This window comes from Diabrotica undecimpunctata, chromosome 4 (genome assembly GCF_040954645.1).
Source record: "Diabrotica undecimpunctata isolate CICGRU chromosome 4, icDiaUnde3, whole genome shotgun sequence".
Lineage (NCBI taxonomy): Eukaryota > Metazoa > Arthropoda > Insecta > Coleoptera > Chrysomelidae > Diabrotica > Diabrotica undecimpunctata.
The window spans coordinates 95,396,193-95,420,410 of NC_092806.1; the positions used below are offsets into that span (position 1 = coordinate 95,396,193).

A 24,218-nucleotide genomic window follows, 5' to 3' on the forward strand; every position below is an offset into this window, starting at 1 on the left:
AACGCCAACACTTTCCAATTCCCATAATTGTGTACAAAACAATTAGACAAAGACTTTCTACTTTCTACTAATACCCTAAATGACTTGTTTTGTGCTAACCGAAATTAATTCTTGAAAAAATGCAGATAGATTTGATATTTCTATATAACATTTTATTTACTTAAACTAATCTTAAATACCTATCCTAATTTGAAAAGTCCGAAATTTAGCGTAAATCTAAAATTAAAAAAGTCTCTTTTTTTCACAAAACAATATTGCTTCACAACACAATAAAATTATATGATATATATATATATATATATATATATATATATATATATATATATATATATATATATATATATATATGTATAACATGATTTTACTATTTTTAGTGTCTTCTTCTTTTTCTCTATTAATTTTTTTTTATATACATTTTCGGATCATATCAACACCCCCCCCCCCTCTTTGATTTTTATTTACAAATTTTTCTTTTTATCTGTAAACAAGGAATAATTAAAAAAAATCAATCTCTATTATTCATTAATTTCATTATCCCCGCCAATGTATCTCCATTCATTCCCCCAAACTACAGAGAAAAAAAATATCCAATCAACGTATCTACTCAACAAAAAAATTGCATGTAGGTTTGATTATTCGTGGTACTTGTATATATCATTTATATTGAATATTCGCCTGATGTTTCCAGTCTCTAAGTGTTCTAAAACATAACTGTTGATTTCATTTTCATTATGCACCCTGCATGGGCCTTCAAATACTGGTAGCAATTTTGCACAGACACCGTTATTTAGATTTGATACTCTCAACGCTCTTTCCATTACTTTTTCTCCTGCTTCAAAAGTAGCTGGCCTTCTTTTTCTTTGTCTCTGTTGGCATTGGAAATATTTTTCTCCAGTTCGTCTTAATCTTCTTTGTACTATTTCTGTCACTTGTTGGTATTTCCTTTGTTCTGGTTCTTCAGAGGGCCTTGGTGGTGTTATCCCTTACATCATAAATACGGGTGCCTCTTTTATTATCGTGTGGGGAATAGAGTTTAAATACTCTTCTATTTCTGGCACTTTTCTATCCCAATGTCTGTGTTGACCATTCGATGCTATGTGGCATTATCGAAAATATGTGGCATTGTCTAATAGTATGGTATTCCAACTTCATTAATAAATTGATCAAATTTTCCAACTATTGCCATACCTTTTGTTATTCGGCAGCAATATAATTTTACGTATTTTGAGAATAGATTCACCATTGCCAAAATATGTTTATTCATCTGTGTTGTTTGGATTAGGTCACTTAGCATATTTGTTACAACGATATCGAGTTTCTGTCTGCATATTAGATTTCGTGAAATGTTTTCATTTTTAAATGTCCTACTTTTAAATTTTTTACATATGTCGCATTTTCTCGTGATATCCATCGATATTTTATAGTTACCTTTACCAATATAATCTTCCCTGAATACTAGCCTAACTTCCCTGCTGCCGACGTCAGTTGTTATGGTGAATATTCTCTATTATTTTTCCTGCCAATTCGTTGGTTATAACATATAATTATTTTTCTTGCAATCTCTTAATATAAATATCATTTTCTCTTTCTACCCTTCTTCTTTCTGTTTCATCCAAACTTTGTTGATCTCTCATGACTTCTCTCAAAGAATAAATACCATCCCTATCGATTAATCTATTGATTCCTACTTGTAGTATTCGCTGATCTTTATTCATGAAATGTTCATCTGTAGTAAGAGCGTCTGCGATGATGTTATCTTTTCCTTTTATGTACTTGAATGCAAAATCATACTCTTGCAATAATATTCTTCATTATGTGAATAAAAGCAGCATGTTCTGTTTCGACCGTAAATTTTGAACCCAATAAATAAAATCTTAATTTGTGAATACAGAAAAGCACGCTTCCTTTCATGAGTTTTTGTTACTCTGGAAACGAAGCATACCGATACCTCTTTTCCTTTTTGAAATTGTGACACAGCCCATGCAAATTTATGTATCGAATCATCTGTCCTTGAAATAAAAGGGAATTTGTGGATAGGATGATATACTCTCACCCTACTGGCCAATACCTGTTTTAAATTAATAAAAGCATTTTCTTATTCTTCGCCTCATTTCCATTTTATATTTTTCTTTAAAATACTGATCAATGCTAATTCCTTTTGACTGATATCTGGGATGAGCTTCTTAAAATAATTTATCATTCCAATGAATCCCCGTAACATTCTCAAATTTGTTGGCCGGTGATAATCTTTAATGACCTGTATCCGATCTTCTGCCAAACTCATCCCATTTCGATCCAGCTTAAAACCTAAATAGATTACCTCTCTTTGAAAGAATTTACATTTTTATATATTTAATTTTAAACCAGCCGTACCTAATGCTACAAGTACAATTATAATATGTTTTAGATGATTTTCAACATCAGGTGAAAAAATTAAAAGATCATCAATAGGTAAAATGTACTACAAATTCGTCATGTTTATTTAAGATAGTATGTAATGCACGAACTAAAGCTGCACAAACCGAACGGTATGCAGAGTTGCCTGTGCAGCTTTAGTTGCTAGCCTGGTTCTTTATAAGTATACATTTTCGGATCATATCGATATATATATATATATATATATATATATATATATATATATATATATATATATATATATATATATATGTATATGTATATGTATATGTATATGTATATGTATATTGTTGTGGTAATGACGATGAGAAAAGGAAGTCATATTTACGATCAAAAAACGAAAACTGCAATACTTGGGACACATTACAAGAGGCGAAAGATATGAACTGCTTCGAATAATTATGCAAGGGAAAATAGCAGGAAAAAGGTCCATAGGAAGAAGACGAAACTCCTGGCTAAAGAATCTACGGGAATGGTATAGCTGTAGCAGCAACGAATTGTTTCGGTCAGCAGTTTCGAAAATACGTATAGCCCTGATGATCGCCAACCTTCGGAACGAAGATGGCACTTGAAGAAGAATGACAATTTAATTTTAAAATACAATATCTAAATTGATGAACTTTGAACTTTGATGATTAAACTTTGTTTTTTGTTTATCTCAGTACTTACCTCCGTGGCTAGTATCAATTACGTTGTGAGTATGAGGACAAAAAGGAATAAAAATATACACAAACAATACCATAATATGTACCTTCTATTAATATATTATATCTTGGAAATTCAAATAAACCAGCTGTATAAAAAATGGATTTACAAAAAAAAAACAAGATCATATCATATAATTGTTAGTATAAATAACAACAGATCATATGATCCTTATGTTCCGTCTGGTCCTATAAACTTGTATAAAAAAAACTTCTTATTCAATTCTATATCCAAAAATAAAACTTCGCTCCGAATCTCTGGGCCTATCTTTTGCTTTCAGTAAAACAAACTAAACTTTATGTTGATTCTCCATATGCTGTTTCTCCACACCTCCTGATCTCGTTGACCCTCGTACCAAAACATATGCGGCCTCCCCTTAAATTATTCTTATGTTAAAAGAAAAACTTACAAATTGTGGATTTGAAGATCTCTTCTTTCTCTGGCACAGCTTTCTGCTACCACAAACAACTTCACAAACTTTCTTTCACGATTCACTACTTTATCTCGGAACGTCCACACCTTTTTTTATCACAGGAAAAAACCTTTTCTTTTGAAGTTCCATCTTAGACTCCCTCGTTTTTCCTTTGTCCAAAAAAAACCAAACTAACTTCCCTTTCCTCTTTCAAAGCAATCAAATCTCTCAAAACAAAAATATCTTACCTTCTCCTCTCTTTTTCTCGTCAAACTTTCCTTGACTCATCATACTGTTTTTTATTGGAATACACTATTAAATTTGAATTTGTTTCGAAACTATCTTACCGATTTTACTATTAAATTCCTTTATCAACAAAACCCTAACGATTTTTTTTTTTTTATTGAATAGATAGCTTCAGATTGTTTCTTTTCTCGTCTTATCTGACTGAGACCTTCAAGAGTTACAGTGTACATATATACGTATTTCTAACTATTGGTCGTCTTCAACAGGAGAATTTCAATTTGGAAAAGGATCACTACTACAGGAGCAATGTTGTGGCATTAGAGTTAGAAGATCTTGATGGTTTCCAGGGCAACAACTAACAATAACCACGTAGGAAGCTACAGCTACCTGGGGAAAGAAATGCCAAACGTTGAAACATTTAAAAAAAATGGAAAAGGATAATGCGAATGAATTATAAAAGTAAAATGTAATGGCATTTCTCGCAAAACAGAAAACCAAAAAAGGTATATCGATGGAAGGCAACCGCAGCAGCCAAGTTAGAAAAGGAGCGTGTCATTTTGAAAAAGGATCACTACAAGAGTAATGCGACCAATTTGTGGCATTAGAGTTACAAGACCTTGATGGCTTCCAGGCCAACAACTACAAGGATCACTACATTCCGCGGTCAGGTAAATGAAAATCATTAAGGTCTCGGGAAGAACCGCGTTGAGAATTTAATACATTATCAAGAGGGATACGGTTTGGTGTCGAGTCACTCGACACTGAGAAGTAGGCGGAATGAGACCCCAGTGCCGTTTGACGGTTCCTTTATTTCTACAGAACACAGGCTTCGAAACGTCGAGTATTAAATTGTCAACGCGATTCTTCTCGAGAACTTAGTAATTTTCGTGTATATATATATATATATATATATATATATATATATATATATATATAGATATATATATATATATATATATATATATGTATATATATATATATATATATATATATATATATATATATATATATATATAAAGGGTACAGGAATAAAAGGGGCTCGTCGACATTTTGTTCGTTTTGAGTAGATCAATATTTAAGGGATAATTTACATATGGCCTCTTTAAAACACACATAAACAACTATAAAATAATATTCCCTTATTAACGTTCACGCACCATGTCAGTTATCTGTAAAGAAACAAGGGGCTCATTCTTGCAATGTGTCCCTTTTTGTACTTTATCTAAACATATAGTCTCCTTAATAATTAAACAAAAGTTGGGTTTATCTGTGGGGAAATTACGCAAATAAGGTTTCTACTGTTTATTGACATTGCAGTAGATGTTTAATTTTACAATGTTATATTAGTTTAAAAAAACTTAACACTTATAATATTTAATGTTAGTGTAGTATTCGGCCACATTCGGTGAACAAAATTTCTTTAAATCTTGCAGGTCCTTATACTTTTCTGCAGAAATTTGCAAGACATCTTTATAGGCAGATCCTGGTAGTCTGAATTTAGTACTAAGTATATTCTTTATGCGTCTTTTGTTTCTTTCAGCGATAGAGGCCTCTTCCCACACTTCATTGTATGTTGAACGGAAGTAGATGTTAGTGTTTGAATTAGTAATTTTTAGTTCATTTATCGGTGGTAATGGAAATGTTGATTTCTTGGCATATATCGTATCAAGATAGGACGTCCAACTTCAAAAAATTTAATGGTCAACATTAATTACCTCAAATGGCGTCGGTGTTTGACGAGCATCCTTAACTACCTCAATCCAATCGTCAGGAACCTTTGTCCTAGTTGCAGATTTAATCCCATATTTTATCGCACTCTGAGTATGAGTGCCCTGTTACTGAAAATGTCATTATTACAGATTCGAACTTTTTTTCACATGAATCAAATGATGAAGGAACCGAAACATTGTAAAATTTTTGTTTTGGCCACTACAAGAGTAACAAAAGACACTTAGGTGTTTTGTATTTCGTCGCATAATATTGTACACGAAGTGGTGAACAAGGGAACAAACGTCATCACTACCTTTCTTTCCCTCTCTTTCTGGATACATGTAGAAGATACTTTGTGATGTAGCCAGTACGTGAATATTAAATACGTATTCAGAAAGTTGCCTTTTATAGTCGGCATCATTAGTTTGAATATTAGGTACTGGAAGATTTTTTCCGTAATCTATGCGTAATCTATACAAAAAATTATATGTAGTAAATAGGTCTATAACTTAAAATTATTTTCGATTCGACAGGATTAGTCGGAACAACGGTATGAAAATTGTGTCTTTTTAAAAGGAACACCTTTACATTAAAGCATTTTTAAATATATTTATTAAAAATATAAAGTACTTGTATTAGGTTTAAATAGGTCTAAATAAGCACTTTGAACCTGCAAACTTCCAGATTTTATAAAAAATACATAAATTAAGTAAAATGTAAAGCGATAACGATTAATTATATGTGGGGTGCTAATTAGAGGGTAATTCCCACGATGTTTTTACCAAAAAAAGGACCAACTTTATTTTCAGCGCAACTCTCTAAATTCTGGTGCTAGAAACTTAAAAAAAAAACAAAAATAAAGCTATTTTTGAATACTTTCAAAAAGTTTTGATCAATCTTTTCGGAAATATATTTCATTTTGGATTATATATTTCAGGTTGAAATATTCGATTTGATGTTTGACAAATAAGAACGTAGTTTTCTTGATCTACAACTCTGCTTCTACTGGGTCTACAGACTTCATAAGTACACCATTTTGTATTTTATTAAAAGCTATCTTTATGTTAAAATTATTTTTTTCCATAAATACTTACCTTTTAAGTTATTTGTGAAAAACCGTCTAAAAACATGGTTTTTATTTTGAAAAATGAAATTCGCAAATAACTAAAAAAAATATTGACTTAGTGAAAAACTCTATAGAATAAATGTTACTTAGTCAAATAGTCAAAGAATAATTAATCAGTCTATCCATTTCCTGACTTATTTAAAACGTATGGTTTTTTCACTCTCAAGAAGGGGTGGCTTTTACCCCACAAGTAAAAGCAACCATGGACTCAAGTCCAAAAGTGAAGTAGAGGATAAGAGAAACCTAAATCGAAATTTTCCTGGAGTAATGCTAGTTTTTATATTCTGATTAAATAGTTTTTCCGACTGCAAGTACTTTCAAAAACCTGTTTTTGTTAAAATTTTAGGATTATGCTACACAATTCCCAAGCCCAAAACATTGTCTAAATGTTAAAATAACAAAATTTTATATTTTGGCTCGCACAAGCAAATATTTACTGGGAGTTTAATTTAAATTTTTAATTTTGTTATTAAAATTCAACTAATAAGAATTTATTGAGACATCAATAATAATTTGTTATAAATAAAAACTCTTTACTTACAATTATACTCACAGTACTTTCTGACTCTATTTATCAACTACACACAAAATATTTATGTAATTTGATGAAATCAAAGAGTTTTTCCACGGTTTTAGTAAAAATTATGTTTTTGCATTTATTGCCTGTTGCTCTATTTTTTCTAAGATAAAGTTGAGGTTATCACTGAAGTTATTGGAATGCATGTAAAATATTTTGAATTGAATCGAAAACAACACGGAATGCAATTATCAATGTGTGTATTTTTTATAAAATGTCGCTTTTATCACAAACAATTTCGATACAGATTTATTTACATACTATTACCACAAAATAATAAACAATCAGAATGCCCACTCTGCTTGAAAAAATAAGTACGCGCATCTCGTTCGTGCAGACGGAATCAGCCATGTTTTAGTCGGAACCAGTGCTGTTTAGTGACATTTTATCAAGAAAATAGACAATTTAACCCGGTTAAATTTATTTACTGCAACTACAAACATGCACTATTTTATTCGTACTTTTAGTTGAAGAATAGATTAAATTATTTCAAATGTACTCAATTATTAATCTCTAAAAATTAAATTACAGTTCTTTCGTAGCTTGTCACAAATTTCTCAATTCGAGTCTATGTTTCCATCTAAAAGGCGGCATCTGGGAGTGGGTATTCTGATTGTTATTTATTCTGTGCTACTCGTATTACTACTAGGTATTATTAATTGAGAGCAGAAAACGTAGCCCATTATAAATAAAATTTTTAGTAAAGGAGTATCTGGAAAAATCTGTTTTTAATTGTTGGTATTTGCAATAGTATTTTTATAAAAAAACGTGGTAATTACGTGTTTCGCGAATGGCTTTGGAAAATGCAGTAATCAAGTCCAACTCTGAAAATTGTTTAGCTTATCATTTATTAGCCTATAACTGTTTATCCTAACACCTTGGGAATAAAAAAACCTCTGGTCGTATAATATTAAAAAAATATAGAAATAGAGTAATTGCCACATGCAATCTGACAAACCAAACGCATTCGAAACTTTTACCAATATAAAAATTAATTGACTAAATTAAAACCATTGATTTTAATAAAGTCACTGTCATACCAGTATTACTAAAAGCATTGATTACGATAAATTCGTCGAATGAAATGGTCCTTTTTTACATCTTTTAAGAGAAGAGAAGGAGAAGCATATAGATAGATAGATAGATAGATAGATAGATAGATAGATAGATAGATAGTTTATTTGACTGTAAGTTACAACAAGGTTTACAGCAAGTCAAAACTAAAATTATAAATATAAATTTTAAATAATTACAAAGTATAATATAAATCACTATAAAGTCATTACAAAAAAATGAAAACAAAACACTAAAAATATTTAAAACATTAAAATACATATAAAACGTACAATATGGACATCATAATATAATTAAAATAATATTAAATTTGGTTATGTTGCAGCTTGGGCATTCACAGATACACTCTGGTAATATTCACCTAATGTATAAGGACACATGGTCACTAGGTACTCTTTGACTTGGTTTTTAAAAGCTGTAGTTGAATGACTGTTTTTAAATTTTTGAGGAAGTTGATTATACAGTAGTAAACCAGAGACAGTAGATGACTTCCTACTTATTTCTAAATGTCGATAGGGTACTACAAACTGTCTCTTATTTCTTGTGTTGTGTGAGTGAATATCACTGTTACATAAAAAAGTTCTTTTATTTTTATGAATTAGTATCAATAATTCCAAAATGTAAATTCCATACACTGTTAATATATTTAAATCTCTAAATAGGTTTTTACAAGACCAACCATACGGAACACCTGCAATACATCAATATAGGCACCATGGCAAGTGACTCACCCAGGTAGTGTTGGGTTTCTACCGAATACCCTAACGAAGTTGTGCCATGCCGAGATATCCGAGGGGGATGTACCTTTGACTTCTGTCACCACTCCAAGATGGTCTGCGTCCAACTAAAAACCTCTTCCCTGTTACTTCAGATATCGGGATGGAAAGGCTGTTTAAGGCAAAACATCTCTTCTGATGCCCTGCTATCACCCGATTCCCACGAACGAAATGGTCCTATAAACATGACCAGTTTTGTTTTTTAGTACTCTATCCCCCCTCCCAACATATTATAATTTTAATGTTATTTCATTTATTTTCCAATAATGATATTTTCTTATATGAAAAAATTACAATTTTAAAATATTTATTACAAAAGATTTATTTTTTAGTTTATTTGAGATCTTTATTAAGATCTCGTTTATTTAATATTACTCGAAATTTTCACAGATTAGTTATTATTTTAGAACTGAACGATCCTATTTTTGCTTCCCTTGAAAGTTAGTGTGGGCACAGTATATTGCTTAAAAAGAATTCTTTTTAAGCAATATACTGTGGTGTGGGTTCAACAGCACTCGTGACACCCGTTATAGTCAACCACGACGACATTAAACACAACTCCCTACCCTTCCTCAACAAGCTAGGGATTTGGAATCTTAAATAGGAACCAGTATTTTTTATTGCAGATTTTGATTTCTGATATAAAAATAGGTAACTTTTATTCGAATCCCTTTTCAAATTGTGGATAGATAGCAGTTTAATCAAAACCAAACAATACTTGATATCCTCGATACCTCAGTTTCATAGGGAAACAACTCCATAATTTCGTATCCAGAGTTATTTATAAGCAAATACTCAGTATGTCTTGTTTTATAGATACCATATAGAAACAAGTCGAAAATATTTTATTTTCTATTAAAATAGTTATATTTCCTTTCTACTATTTCACTAGACTATTTTTAACAGACAAAACGTCATAGCAACGCCACATTTCCTACCGATAAAACTCTTTCCTGCCTATGATTTCTCAATGACAAAATTATGATAGATCCATCACGAAGGTTTCTGGTAATTCTATTGTTGTCAGTTTGACAGAGATATAATGAATTCAAACGAAAAATCAGGATTTGGATGCCAGTCAGGTAAAGAAATCAACAAAATTGGTTTCGAAAAATGTCCCATTGAATACGCAGAGGTGCAAAAGCTCTATTTGGACCCAATTTTTGGAGTTCTTATGAAAAATTTCAAGCTTGAAACATGTACTATTTTCAAAATAAATCAAGGCGGTTCGAAAAGTTTAACAAGCAGCAAATGGCTGGTAAGAAATTCATCAAACGAAAATTTATGCAGTTAGATTATTATTATAATTAATGGAAAAAGAGGGACCAAAGATTTTATCAGACACACTCTTTCTTACCGTTCACCATAACTGGAAGGATGGATCTTGGTTCAAAAACTGTCCTCTAGGAATCCACACCGTATCTAAGTGGACAAAAATGTTAGCTGAAAAAATTGGAATAGACACAGAAAAACATAAAATAACAAACCATTCTCATCGATATTCAGCTGTGTCAGCCTTGTTCAAGCAAGGTGTTTCTAAACAGTTACCAGAGTTAATTAAATTGAAAGGTCGCTCAAATGCAAGCTCTCTAAAACCATATCTGCAGTTGGATTCCAGTCACCACCAGAAGTTGATCGAAAATCTCAGAACAACAAATGAAGCTGGACCTAAGAGTAACCAAATGCTACAGGTCAATAATACACAAAATCGTGCTTTGATGGAAAAGAATGGGCAAACTATTATAGCTTATAATAATTTTGTACATTTAATATTATTAACAAATAAATGAAGATTATATTTCGTTGATATAATTTTCGACCATTAGAGTTGTAGTTGCAGACTAAAATTTATACAGAAGAATTTTGAGTCGTTTCTTTATGATACTACAATATTCCAGACAGATGTCCTTGAAAACATTCCTGAGGCAGTGTTTATTCATTATAATGCACTGAATAGAGTAAGGAGAATTTGCAGTAGGTTTTACTAGTCAATCCTCAGGTCTGACTTACGGTCTTAGTCAAACTTCAAAATAAATTCTATTTTCGGCCTTTGGCCAAAGAGTTTTCGTCAAACATAGAAGAGATTAATTTGGCCACGCAAACGTGGAAACTTTTCATTAAATTAAATTTCATTAAAACGGAGTTTGACCAATCAAACTCCGATCAGGTATTAAAACGTCGTAGTTTGTTATGTTTTGTTTAATAAAACGTAATTAATGATTACGTATTTATTCTTAGTTGCAGTAAGTAATGTTAGACAAAATAGCTTTTAAATCTATTTAATCATCATTGACGTCATTAGAAATAGAAATTTCAACAGCATTACTTATATCAACTAATAAAACTTTGAGGAAACTGATACTTCTTCTTTCTTCCACATTCTTCCACATTTCGAAGGCTTCTAATCGTTTGGATGTTGCCTCGGTCAAGGTCCAGGCTTCGACTCCATATAAAAGCGTAGAAAATACATAGCACCTCTTTGAAAATTCCTAGCTTACTTAAAAGTAATTTAATATCTTTTAATAATAATAATAATAATAATAATAAAGGTCTTTATTTTTCCTACAAATTCATACAATACACAAAATATATAATTTATATATGCATAAAATACAATAAGAAAGAAAAAATTCCGAAGAACAGTTGGTGCTGATTTCAAGAAATCAGTACCTCTGCTTTTCATCTTAAGCAAGAGAGAAAAAAAAATATAATATATTTTTTTGCATGTTATGTAACAATCAATTAAAAACCATAACCAATAGAAACATTTAACATTTAAATATTGTACAAAAACTATCACACAGTTTATAGATACTTCATAACAGGTCATCAAATAGTTGCACATGTGTTACTCACTTAGCAATTTAGATTTAAGAGATTTCTTAAAAGATATAATCGATTTTAATTTTAATTCTTTAGCTAATCCATTATATACTTTTGATATTTGATATGTAAATGAATTTTTGAATTGTTCTGTACGATGTGGCGGAGCTGTAATTGTATTTTTATATCTTGTATTAACGTTATGTATGTCAGTTCTGTATATAATTTTTTTAAAAAGATATGCTGGTAGAGAGTTTTTGATAATTTTGTGGAAAAGACAAGCAGCATGTAGAAATCTTCTCTTTTCCATGTTCAACCATTTAACATGTTTTAATTTGTGAGAAATAGGCTGGTGTCTTCTTACACCACAGATCAGACGAAGACACGAATTTTGAACCACTTGAATTCTTCTCCTGTCATCTGAACTAATACAAGGTCCATACACAACATCTCCATAGTTAAATTTTGATAGTACCAGACTTTCGCACAATATTCTTTTTACTTTGTATGACAGATAGCGGCGATTATGGTAAATTGTTCTTAGACTAAGAAATGCTTTACTCACACAGGTGTTAATATGTTTTGTAAATTTGAGGTGATTATCTAAAGTTAAACCTAGATTTTTTGCACTAGTTACAGGTTTAATGGTTTCATTATTAACAACTATTTCAATGATGTTACTCATTTCCAAACACACCCTGTTTGGACCAAAAACCACCAGATTAGTTTTTTTAGAATTTATATTTAATGCATGATTTCCTGCCCAAGCAATCAATGATTTAATATCTTGATTAACAATCTCAATAGCACTTGCTCTGTCAACTGGGTAAAATGAGTGGTAAATTTGTGTATCATCTGCATAGAGATGAAATTTACAGGTATTCAAGGAGGTACCAATATTGGTGGTGTATAAAGTAAATAAGATTGGACCTAAGATTGAGCCCTGAGGTACACCTGACAAAATGTTTAGAAAATCAGAGATTCTTTCGTCTACTTTGACGCTCTGTTTCCTGTGATGCAAGTATGACTTAACAATATTCAATGCATCTATGGAAAAGCCGATTGACTTCAAAATTGCACAGAGTAGTGAATGATTGAGAGTGTCGAATGCCTTAGAGAAATCGATCAAAACTAAAATGGTAACCTTACCCACATCTCTTTCTCTCAAAATGTCATCAGTTATTTTAAGGAGTGCTGTTTCACAGTTGTGAAATGGCCTAAACCCGGACTGAAAATCAGTTAAGATATTATTGTTAGAAATATAATCACCAAGCTGCATTTGCATAATGCGTTCTAACACTTTTGATAAAGTAGGCAGAATACTAATAGGTCTAAGATCCTTATATTCGGTTGGATTATTACATTTAGGTATGGGTCTAATTAATGCTTTTTTCCATTCATCTGGAAAATAGTTACTTGAGAGGCAACAATTCATTATATGCGTTATATAAGGAATGATTAATGGGCAACATTGAAGCAACATTTTTAAGTTTAAACCGTCTGGACCTAGAGCATTAGATTTAATAGTATATAACAATTTTTGCACTAGATCACAAGATACTGGAGTAAAGGTAAATTGTTCGCGATTAGGTACAGTATTTAAATAATTGTCAATTGTATTTTGATTGATTGTTAGATGTGGGATGCAAGATGTGTAGTACTGATTAATCTCATAGGGTTCTTTTAATGTTTCTGGAATTGTGTGTTCTGTCTTACCAATATTAATGAGTTGTAAATTTTTCCAAGTATTTTTTATCCCACCCACATGAAGTTTGTGTTGAAAGAAAGCTTTTTTTTTCATTCTCACATGCTAATGTTGTATAATTTCTAATCATTTTGTAGTAGGTAAGGTGAGCTACCTCCTTAGTTTTCTGCCACTTTTTTTTAGCCTGATCTCTTAGTGACATAAGAAGTTTCACATTATCTGTTAGCCAAGGATTATAGTTTTTAGTGACTTTAATCTTTTTAAAAGGAGCATGTTTGTCGAACAGAGCCAAAATGGAGCTGCTTAAGAATTTTACTTTATCATTGATGTTTTCAATGTGATAGATGTTGGCAAACAAAGTACAGTTTAAATCAAGTAAAAAAAGATTTTCATCAAAGTGCTTGAAATTTCTAACTGTCTTAAAAATTGGGGCTGGTTTTTCTGGGAAGATATTGACGTCACAGTAAATAAGCTCATGGTCTGTTATGTGGTCAAGAGAACACACACCAAAGGAGCTTATTCTATTTTTGTTTGAGACAATTATATAATCAATCAGAGTCTGCGATGTAGGGGTTATATGAGTTGGCCCATCAATAATCTGTACCAAATTAAAACTGTCAAGTAAGTCATTAATTTTATGAGCTGGATTCAGATGTGGATTGAGTAAGTCAACATTAAAATCACCCAAACAAAAAATTTCATCACAATCTGTAACCATATCAGCAAGAGATTTTTCAAAAAATTCAATAAAAGTATTAATTATGTAGTCTGGTGGTTTATAGACTACACCTATACCTATCAACAAGTCATTAATTTTTAGTTTGATCCACATTTGTTCTATGTGATTGTCAAATTTAAATTCAGAAAATTGATAATTATTTTTTATATACATACAAACTCCTCCACCTCGACAGTTGGCTATTCTGTCCTGACGAATTAAATTGTTACCATAAATTTGTACAGCGTTATTTGGTATTATTGGCTTGAGCCATGTCTCAGAGACACAAAATATATCAAATTGTTTATCAATAACATAATTAGCTAAATCAACTATTTTAGGAAATAAAGAACGAATATTAACATGTGCAACTTTTAATCTACCTGTTATATCTTTCTTCAAAAATTTCCACCTCCATTGCCTAAATATTCTTGATAACGATTCATATGGAATCTTTTTACACCAACTCCAACGGGCCAGAAATCCGATTTATACATATCATCCTTCTTGTTGAGGGGAGCCGATACCACAAATCGCTTTAGCATGTTTTCTTGGCTGGGTAGCTCTTTAACCATAATAGATTTCTCTTCCATTCCGCGTTTGTCTCGTAAAAATGTACGAATATCTTCTTCTGTCGATGTCCTCCTAATTCTGTATATGTATAACCAAACTTTACTCTCCTCTCCCTTAAAACCACTACCACTATCATCGTGAGCTATTTCTGCCGTGCCAATATTTCTTCTAGATTTTCGTAGTTTAGTCTTTCTCTTCACAACCTCAGTATAGCTGTCATTCTCGTCTAGTGAAACTTATCAATTTCAGCATCAATCTTCAAACCTGTTTCCGTAACTGGACCATCACAACAAGTATTGTTTATTTGCTTCTGAATTTGTTTATTTTTACTGTATTTACCATTGCCGTCTGTCAACAGAGTAGGAGACAGTTTTGGTTCATATGAACTACTGTCCGTTCCGACTACGTCACGATATAATCGAATCATCGGCGAAGGTTGTGCGACATGTATGTTCTGTGGTATATCCATATATTTGGGTAGTTCACTTTCACTATTGGCATGACCTTGATGGGAACTGTTTACAGTCGATTGTTTGTTAGGTTTAACACTTTTTTCAGATATCTTTGTTTCTAAAAAACTTACTCTTTGTAATAATAATCCATTGTTTTCTTTTAAAATGCTGTTTTTGTCCTCCATTTCCTTGATAAGTCTTTTTAGTAACCCGTTTTCTAACTTAAGCATTTCTGTATCAGCTGTTGATTTAACTACATTTAGGTTATGTTCACCATTCTCACAGCACTTTATTAAATTTTTCTCACAAACTTCAAAACCAGCCCTTTTTGCACAGCTGGGATGAAACACATTGAAACACCATTTACATACCACAATTTTGCATTCTTTTTTGGTGCAGCATTTTAACTTTTCTTTCTTAATTAAAAGGCATAAGGCTCTCTGTTTAACTTAAGAGATAACCATTTCTTTCCCCCCCTTTAATAGTGCGTAAAAACATATGGAAAGATCCGACTAGCTGGATTTGCAGTCCACTCTGCTACATGTTATCTCTATGGATTTCATTGCTGTTGTAGTGAAATCCATTTTTGATTTTATGTGCCTTAGTTTCCAATTATGAGTAAACAGTCCTCTCCGATGAAAAACACATATCCCAACTTTTCAAATATAATGTGGTAATCAGCTGGTAACAAAGCGTCTTCAGTTTTCCGTAATATTTTTTTTACTTTTTCAAAAACCTGATTTACTGGCAAATAACTCGTTCGTGACCTTTTTCTCGCGGTACGATCCGTGTTAAGGTCGTGGCATATTATCATGCACGCTGCGTTTCCAGCCCGTAGTGTTTAGTTTCCGAAAACTATAATTTAAATGGTTTTAAATATGAATAATTCACATTTGTCTGGAACGTATAGTATCAGACACCTTATGTGTCCGTTCAGTATATTGGAAAACGGATGCCGACTAATATATACTTTGCCGCGAATAAACTCAATTTTTGTAAAAATAAATAAACGTGGCACGATTTTTGCCATGAAATTTCAATTTTGAGTTGAGGCAACAAATTGTGGCATTTAAAATATGAATAAAAAACGCAGAATTTAATGTTTTACATTACAAACGGTCGCACGTCATGAGAAATGCCTCCAAGAAGACGGTTTTTGGGTGAAGTTTATAGCAGAAGTTCCGTTCTTTTAAAAAACGTAATAGTGTAATTTAAAAAAAGTTTTTAATGTTTTAGATCATTTGTTTTGTGAAACTTTAGATCCAGCGTTTTTTAAGCATATTTCAAATGCCTCTCATTTGTTCTAAAGACTCAAGACTAAAATTTCATTCTAGAGGTTTTAAGGGTTAGGCTCGAGTAATCGAAACTTTAAAGTGGCCAGTTAATGAAAGGTATAGATCGTATTGATCTCATGAGAATCATGAAAAATGGTAAAAATCGCTCCACGTTTATTTATTCAACACCTTTATAAAATCTGAGTTTATTTTCGCCAAAATACAAAAACTGCATACGCAAGCTGCACTCTTTACCTTTAAAAAGAGTCTTGATTTTTATCGATACAACATTTGGATCAAAAGATATCGAATTTTTATTGTCGAGCTGATACAAATTTTATTGAACATTGATTTCGCGCGCGTAACTGACATTCAAAATCAACGGTCGCTTCAAGCGTTGTTTCTGAAAGAACGGTTTATTCTACACAAAAAATGCTAATAACCGTTTTTATTTTAAATTATCTGAGCTACATTTTTTATTTGAAATATTTTTTCTATGACGTAAATTGATGTTTTTGCGTTTTTACCCACCTACGAGAGGGGATTTAGGGGGAAGCCCGGGGGTAAAAGTGGTAAACTGTAAACTTTTTTGCATCTTTTTGGGGGTCCCAAAATTAATATTCTCGGCAAAATTCAGCTTGTTCGTATGAGTTTTATAGTTTCAGTGGTATTTTCGTCTCTGGCGACTGGAGTAATAATTCAAACAAATAAAAAAAAACAATGCATGTTTAAGACACATATTATGCTTGCCGCTTGCTGTAGACGTCAACTAGAAGCAAATGAGTTAACACCCATGATGAGTTACATGACTTCTAAGCGCTCATAGATTGGCCAAGCGAATTTAAGGCGCCTTGCAAATAAAACCTTTTTGAAAATAAACACAATAATTTTCAAATGATCAATAAGCCGTTTTGGTGCATAAATTTTTAATAAAGTAAAAATATCGAAAAATCGATGGGTTTGATTTAAGACACTTTGAAAATAAACTATTCAGTTATTATTTACATGTAATTTGGTTTGGCTAAGTATAGAAAATTTATTTTAGCAAGGTATAAAATAGAAATACCTGGACTGTCATCGAAAAACTGTGAAAGAAGATACTTCAATAGGAGAAAAAACTAAGGATCACCATACTGACAAATCCCATAGACTCTCGTCACTAAGAGAGGAAGAAAATTGTTCAACAATTGAAATTAACTCCTCGGATGTGATTTATTGTATCTGTCAAAAAAGGAGCTCTTGCGCACATACGTGCATAATTTCGAATTAGGTTGTACATGTTAGCACAATTTTTGCATACTATAAAGGCTTCGAAATGCATCTGTTGTAAACAGATAAAAAATATAAAAATAAATAAAGAAAATTTGATTTAAGATCCTCATGCTTAGGATAACGTTATGAAACAATTAACTGAACAAAAATTTCCACCATTTGCTATTCGAAATACTCTAACTATATCCATTTTCAGCTTAGATAGAGCCAAAAGAGAGGCTTGAAATGTTTTGGGTATCATACAATATAAAACAGTTGAAGATTTATACAGAGTAGGGATGAAACACGAAGAAATAAACATATTTTCTAAAGGAATTACATAAAAGAATGCAAAAAGAATTTACTTAATTTCGAAGATGCGCTCGACGATGAGCTATCCGTAAGAGAAATCAAAAATCATAAAAGTATGTAAATGTAAAAAGTCTAGTGTATTGTGCAATTCTAAATATTATAATGCCACACTATCTCAGAATTAAAACTAATTTTTTATTTTAATTACAATAATATTAAAATAATAAACATTAAAATTATAAAGTGACGCTATATTAAACCTAATGTAACAAATTATGACGTTTTAATACCGATCGGAGTTGAACTGGTCAAAATCTGATTTCATGAAATTGAATTTTGATGTTTGCCTGACCTAGTTTGAGTGCCTGTTTTAATGTTTGAAATTAATCGATCCTGATAGGCCGAAAATGGAATTTATTTTGAGGTTTGACTAAGACTGTAAGTCAGACTTGAGGATTGACTGGTCAAACCTAGGAGTACCGCAGTTTCGAGTTTTGACTATAAAATATACACAATATCTGGTTTATAATATGTTTGTTTGAGGTGGTTCGTGTGTGGAGTAATAATTTGGTACGAAGTTTGCGTGGTCAAACTAACTAAAACTGAACTGTACACTGTTTCTTATAAAAATGTATACGCTGATGGAGAATTTATAAAAATTGGTCAGGTACAAGACCAGGTATCGTCCCATTTTTTCTCGACTAAAAACAGCATAGATTACCTGTCCAAAGATATCTAATGAAAAAAGAGAGATCCAGTAGTAGGTTTTTTATAATTTAATAAAATACTTGTATTAAATGAATTCATATCCAACTAGTGAGTTGTTTACTATATACAAAGAATTAAGTCAAAACATTTGTGTTATCTCATCATATTACAGGATTGATAAAGCAATAACACGAAGTATTATTCAGAAGTAAAATCAACATCTATAAGTGTGTTAATATTATAAAAAAAAAACAACTAAGATTATAAATCAAAACAGCTTTTTGCTTTAAAAAAATGCGTATTTTAATTATGTATCGTAGAAAAGAAAATGTTGACCATTTAAATCTGATTTTTAACATACTTTTTGATCGCGATTTTCTCAAAACTCTAAATTTTAACTTTTCTATGGAACTCAGGTATTACCCTGATAGCTTTGGAAAAACTTTGAAAGCGGTCTAATATCTCTAAAAATATACTGCTAAATGGAAAACCCAAAAAAAGTGTTTACTGTTTTTTAAAAATCTATCTAACGACACCAATCACAACCCCGATAACCATCCACTGGAGGTTGGGAGGGGGAAAACTTTAAAATTTTAAATATCTAACCCGATCTTTATTGCAGATGTAATTCTACGTGAAAAAGTAAACAAGTGCCGTTTTAATATTTTTTTGATTAGCGATAGATGGCGCTGTAATTGTTGAAAAACAAATATAGATCAGAAGTCAGCAAACTAATTTTTATGATACTGAATACAATTTTTTACGAACATATGAATTTGTAATAAAAAAATGGGGGTTTCTATTTCAGATTTCAAAGTTGCCCGCATCCCGCCCATGGGAGGTGAGGGTGGGGGTGGTCTTGGTTGGTGCCCTTCGATATATTCTTGAAAAATAATAAATACGTGTTTTTTGGTTTTTCATTTAGCAATGATTTCTTGAGATGTTTTTATAATTTTCCTACAGTGCAGTTTCCTACAGACCATTTTCCGATTACAGTCCTGTCCATCAACAATTCTAAAAAAGGTGCATTTAATAAAAGGTTACTTATTTTTGCATAAGGAATCCAAACCTCTAATAAAAAAGTGGGATTTCCATACAAATTGTTGTCTCATTCCATGATACTCTGTTTTTATTGAATTTTTTGTTTATTTCTTTATTAGAAATAAGAATGTTGTCTTGGTCTTCCTTGTTTTCTTCTTTTATTTAGTGTTTTTGCTTTTCATACTTTTTTTGTTTGTTTTAAGTTACCCAGTCTTACCAACTGCCACCCAACAAGCTCAATTGTCTCTTCTGAATAAACTCCAAAATAGAAATAACTTTAAGCTCTTCACTAATGTCGGAACTATGTAATCTATCTCTTTTTGTCATACCTCGAACTCTTCTCAGTTACTTTATTTCTACGGCCTAAATCTGGCTTTTATGTTTTTGAGACAATATTATGTTTCACGCCCATAATATTAGTGGGCGGTAGATTTATTTTAACTATTCAATGCTCCCTTTTACTTTAACTCCTATATCTCCTTTTTTATCTATTACTACTCCTAAATATTTGTTTTTGTTTTATTTAGCTTTAATTTCAAATAATTTTTCTCATAACTTTATGGTTTTCTTGTAAAAGCTTTCAATGAATAATCAATTTGCCATCGATTTGGTATTTTTTACAGGCTATTTCATAATATCAATCTTGGTACAAAGTCTTGTCTTTTCCAAATCTAGAAATACTAAATATTTTGAAATATACAGTTTTTCTGTTGTACTTTTGTCTGTGTTACAATGAATTATCATCTTAAGTGCTTCCGCCTTTGCGTAATCCAGTTTCTGAATTTGACAACAATCTTTCAGCAAAGTATTTCAGATTCCTTATTTTTTCTTCTAAATGTCCCTATCTTCTAGAGATGTTGGCGACCAGTCCACTTCCTAAGATTGTCCAGCTAGGATATGCGTCTACGTTCAGGACCTCTCTTACCCTCAATATTGTCTTGTAGAATCAATTGTAGAAGTTGGTATTTATTGTTACGCATGATGTGGTCGAAGTAGGCCAATTTTCTGTTCTTTACGATATTAATAATTTCTTTGTCTTTTCTTAGCCTCTGGAGAACAGTTATCATCTTATTTGTGTGGTGTATATATATGAGACCCTCAACATACGTCGGTGGCACCACATTTCTAATGACTCTAATTGTTTTATGGCATCGTCTGTGAGGCTCCAGCTTTCCACTCTATAGAGGAGGATGCTAAAGACGCATCATCTAAGATTTCTTATGCGCACATTGATACTAAAAGATGTTTCAGAGTATCTTCCTAAAGTTGTTGAACGAGCTTCTGGCTTTTTTAATACGAATTTTTATTTTGTAGCTGTGATCCCAAGTATGATTAATATTGCAGCCCAAATAGCATATTTTTTCCGCTCTTTCCAACGGTGTATCCCTATTGTAATTTGGGCGTTTATATCGGTGTGCTTACTAATGATCATTATTTTTGTCTTCTTACAATTTAGTTTTAGGCCGTACTAGTTACATGTTTACAACCCTGTCTAACTCCTTTTTCGACTGTAAAAATCTCGGACAATTCATTTTCTAATCGTACTGTTGCTTTTTGTTGGAGATATAAGTTTGAGTAAGACTATATCAGTCTTATATCCTTACCATCGAGTCCTGATATTTTTAGGATATACTTTAGTTTCCCATGTTGTACTGTATCAAATTCCTTCTCGAAATCAATGAAACATGCATACACATGGCAGTTGACATCCCTGGCTCTCTGTCTTAGAACTTGAAAACTAAAAAGTGCTTCCGTCGTTCCAAGTCCTGCTCTAAATACAAATTAAACTTCACTCAGGTGTTCTTCTAATTTGGTGTAAATGCGCAAGTGAATGATAGTAAGGAGTACTTAATATTGATATTAGCCAGTCTTTTAGTAAGTAACCAGTCTCGTAGATGTTGTTGAATGGCTTCGTAAGAGCCGTAATTTGGTGTGCCTCTTGTAGCATTTGCAAATTCTTTGAAATACATATATTGAAATCCCCTCGTACGTATTAAAAGACAAAGTAATTCTTTTAATTCCTCTTAGCGTCGCCGAGTAAAATAAACCATTTTTAGAGTTGTTTATATTTCCTTGGTATTCTTTTATCATAAAACCACTCTATATACGCGTTTCAAATAAACAGACATTTAGATCGCTGAGAAGTTTTTGTCGGAAAAATAATTGCTCACTCTCGCTGGGGCGTTGTCAGAGATAACAACTGCTCTCAACGTTATGTCCAAATTTTTCGTCAAATTTTAAATGTTTCTTTGTTTTTCGTCTTACGTTATGGAAGATTAGTGGCTTTGCAGTTAATTGTGCAGTACGTGTTACGGTACGTGCAATGGTTCCAGTTTTGTAAAAATGTGCCGAATATTTGTTTCTACCTACCCTATGTTTGTCCCTGGCTGATCAACGTTCCAGACCATAGATGTAGTCCTTTTTGTTCATGTGTAGCAGAAATTCCAGCATAATTCCAGTTGTTTAGTGCATATTTTTTTGTGAAATCAAGGTAACTTTTTTGTTACAAAGGAATTGTAATAATTAATATATAGTAAATCTTAGGGTGTGGCCATACTGTCATTTTAATTATTCTCTGTCGTCAAATGAAATAATGGCATATGACAGCTAGCCTTATTATATTTTTGTGGCATTGTTTATTTTGTTTTTAAGAAAGGTTAACCTTTATAATGTTTTTATTTAAAAAGATAATTCTTCAATTTTAATAATTTAATTCTGCCACAGTTATACTTCTTCTTCTTCTTCTACGGCACTACAGCCCAAAATGAGCCTTGGTCTCCTTTATTTTTTGCCTCCACCCTTGTCTGTCTGTGGCTGCTCTTCTCCATACACGGACTCCTAAAAGTGCTTGTGCGTCGCTGCTTACTGTGTCTTCCCAGCGCTTTCTTAGCTTTCCAACTGGTCTCTTTCCCTGCATTCTGGCGTTCAGTGCTCGTTTTGGTAGCCTATCCTCTCCCATTCGTATCACATGTCCGGCCCATTGCAATGTATTCTGATGAAGTCTGACAGGGGTGTTTCCTTATACAGTTGATAGAGCTCGTTGTTATATCGAATTCTGAAGATTCCGTTTTCCCTCACAGGTCCTAGTATTCTCCTTAGTACTTTTCTTTCGAATGTGTCGAGTTTGTTTTTGGATGTTTCTTTCAGGACCCATGCTTCGCTGCCATAACATGCTATTGGCCGAATTAAAGTTTTATAGATTCTCATCTTTGTATTTCGGTGGACACTTTTAGACCGAAATATATGGGAGAGGGCAAAATAAGCTTTGTTTGCCTGCGTTATCCTTTTTCGTATTTCTCCATCCTCTGCTCCATCGGCATATATTTCTACTCCCAGGTATGTAAACTTTCCAACCGTTTCAATGTCATCTTCATGCATAATGTTTTGTGGGATTATATTTCTTCTCGTCTGTACCATTATTTTTGTTTTTTCTGTGTTAATTTCCAGACCTAGCCTTTTCGTTTGTGTTTTTAACTCTGCGTATGCTTCCTGTGCTCCTGTTGATGTTCTACTCATAATATTAATATCATCGGCGTAGGCAGCCAGTTGAACCGTTTTATTGGTCAGTAGGCTGCCACAGTTATAGCCCAGTAATATTTGTAAGATTTTGTAAAAAGATAGGACATATGTAAGTTTTTTTTCTCTTTCATTATTTTGGTATAAATCGTTGTAATTGTATATATTGTAATTACTTTTGTATTATCTGCATGTGTAACTGTTTGTGTTGAGACAACAATAAATGTTTGATTTATTTTTCTTAATCATGTTTGTTTGTTTATTTTAAAAAAGTCTCCTAACCATTTTTGTATTTCTAGTAATTATTTCAATAGTTACAACTAGTTGTTGTAATCGTTATAATTTGACACCTCGAAGCGGCGTCCATTTTAAATTGCTAGAGGTCCTTCCTCTTGTTTGTTTTGTGTGTCCATTTGTTCCAGGAGATTTATGTCAGTACCCCTTTGTTTCATTTTTGTAGTTGTCCCAATCCAACCCCATTGCCTTTCAACTTATCCACGACCCAGCTCTCCAAACAAACCTTGAATGCCGTTCGCACAGTTTCGTTTATTTTGCTTGCCCTATCTTTGCCCCAATAGTTTCTGTTCCAAATTTTCAACCCTCCATAGTAATACCCTATGTGGTAGGCAAAATATTACGTTACAATATTGGTGTCAGAAGTGGGATAGCTTTAAAATTTCACCATGCACCTCATCAGCTCCTGGTGATTTCCCATCTTTAGTTTCCGATCCGTGCATTAAGATCCCCAAATATGATAATTTTGTGTTTAGAATTTATGTTATCTACGGTGTTTTGTAGTCGCTG

The 24,218-nt window shown here is 32.1% G+C and overlaps 2 protein-coding genes across 3 annotated transcripts in view; one reads left to right on the top strand and one right to left on the bottom strand.

Moving 5' to 3' along the window:
* Positions 1 to 24,218, top strand: part of LOC140438824 (uncharacterized) — a 113,001-nt gene that overhangs the window by 74,501 nt on the left and 14,282 nt on the right. The gene's annotated exons all lie outside the window — the stretch shown is intronic.
* LOC140439795 (facilitated trehalose transporter Tret1-like) overlaps positions 1 to 24,218 on the bottom strand; it is a 93,036-nt gene that overhangs the window by 45,686 nt on the left and 23,132 nt on the right. Inside the window, exon 1 of one of the 2 annotated variants that reach the window (XM_072529934.1) lies at positions 7,156 to 7,308. The exons of the other annotated variant lie outside the window; for it this stretch is intronic. The gene's annotated coding sequence lies outside the window, so the exon portion shown is untranslated. Of the gene's footprint in view, positions 1 to 7,155; positions 7,309 to 24,218 lie in introns of those variants that run through there. 2 annotated transcript variants of the gene reach the window in all.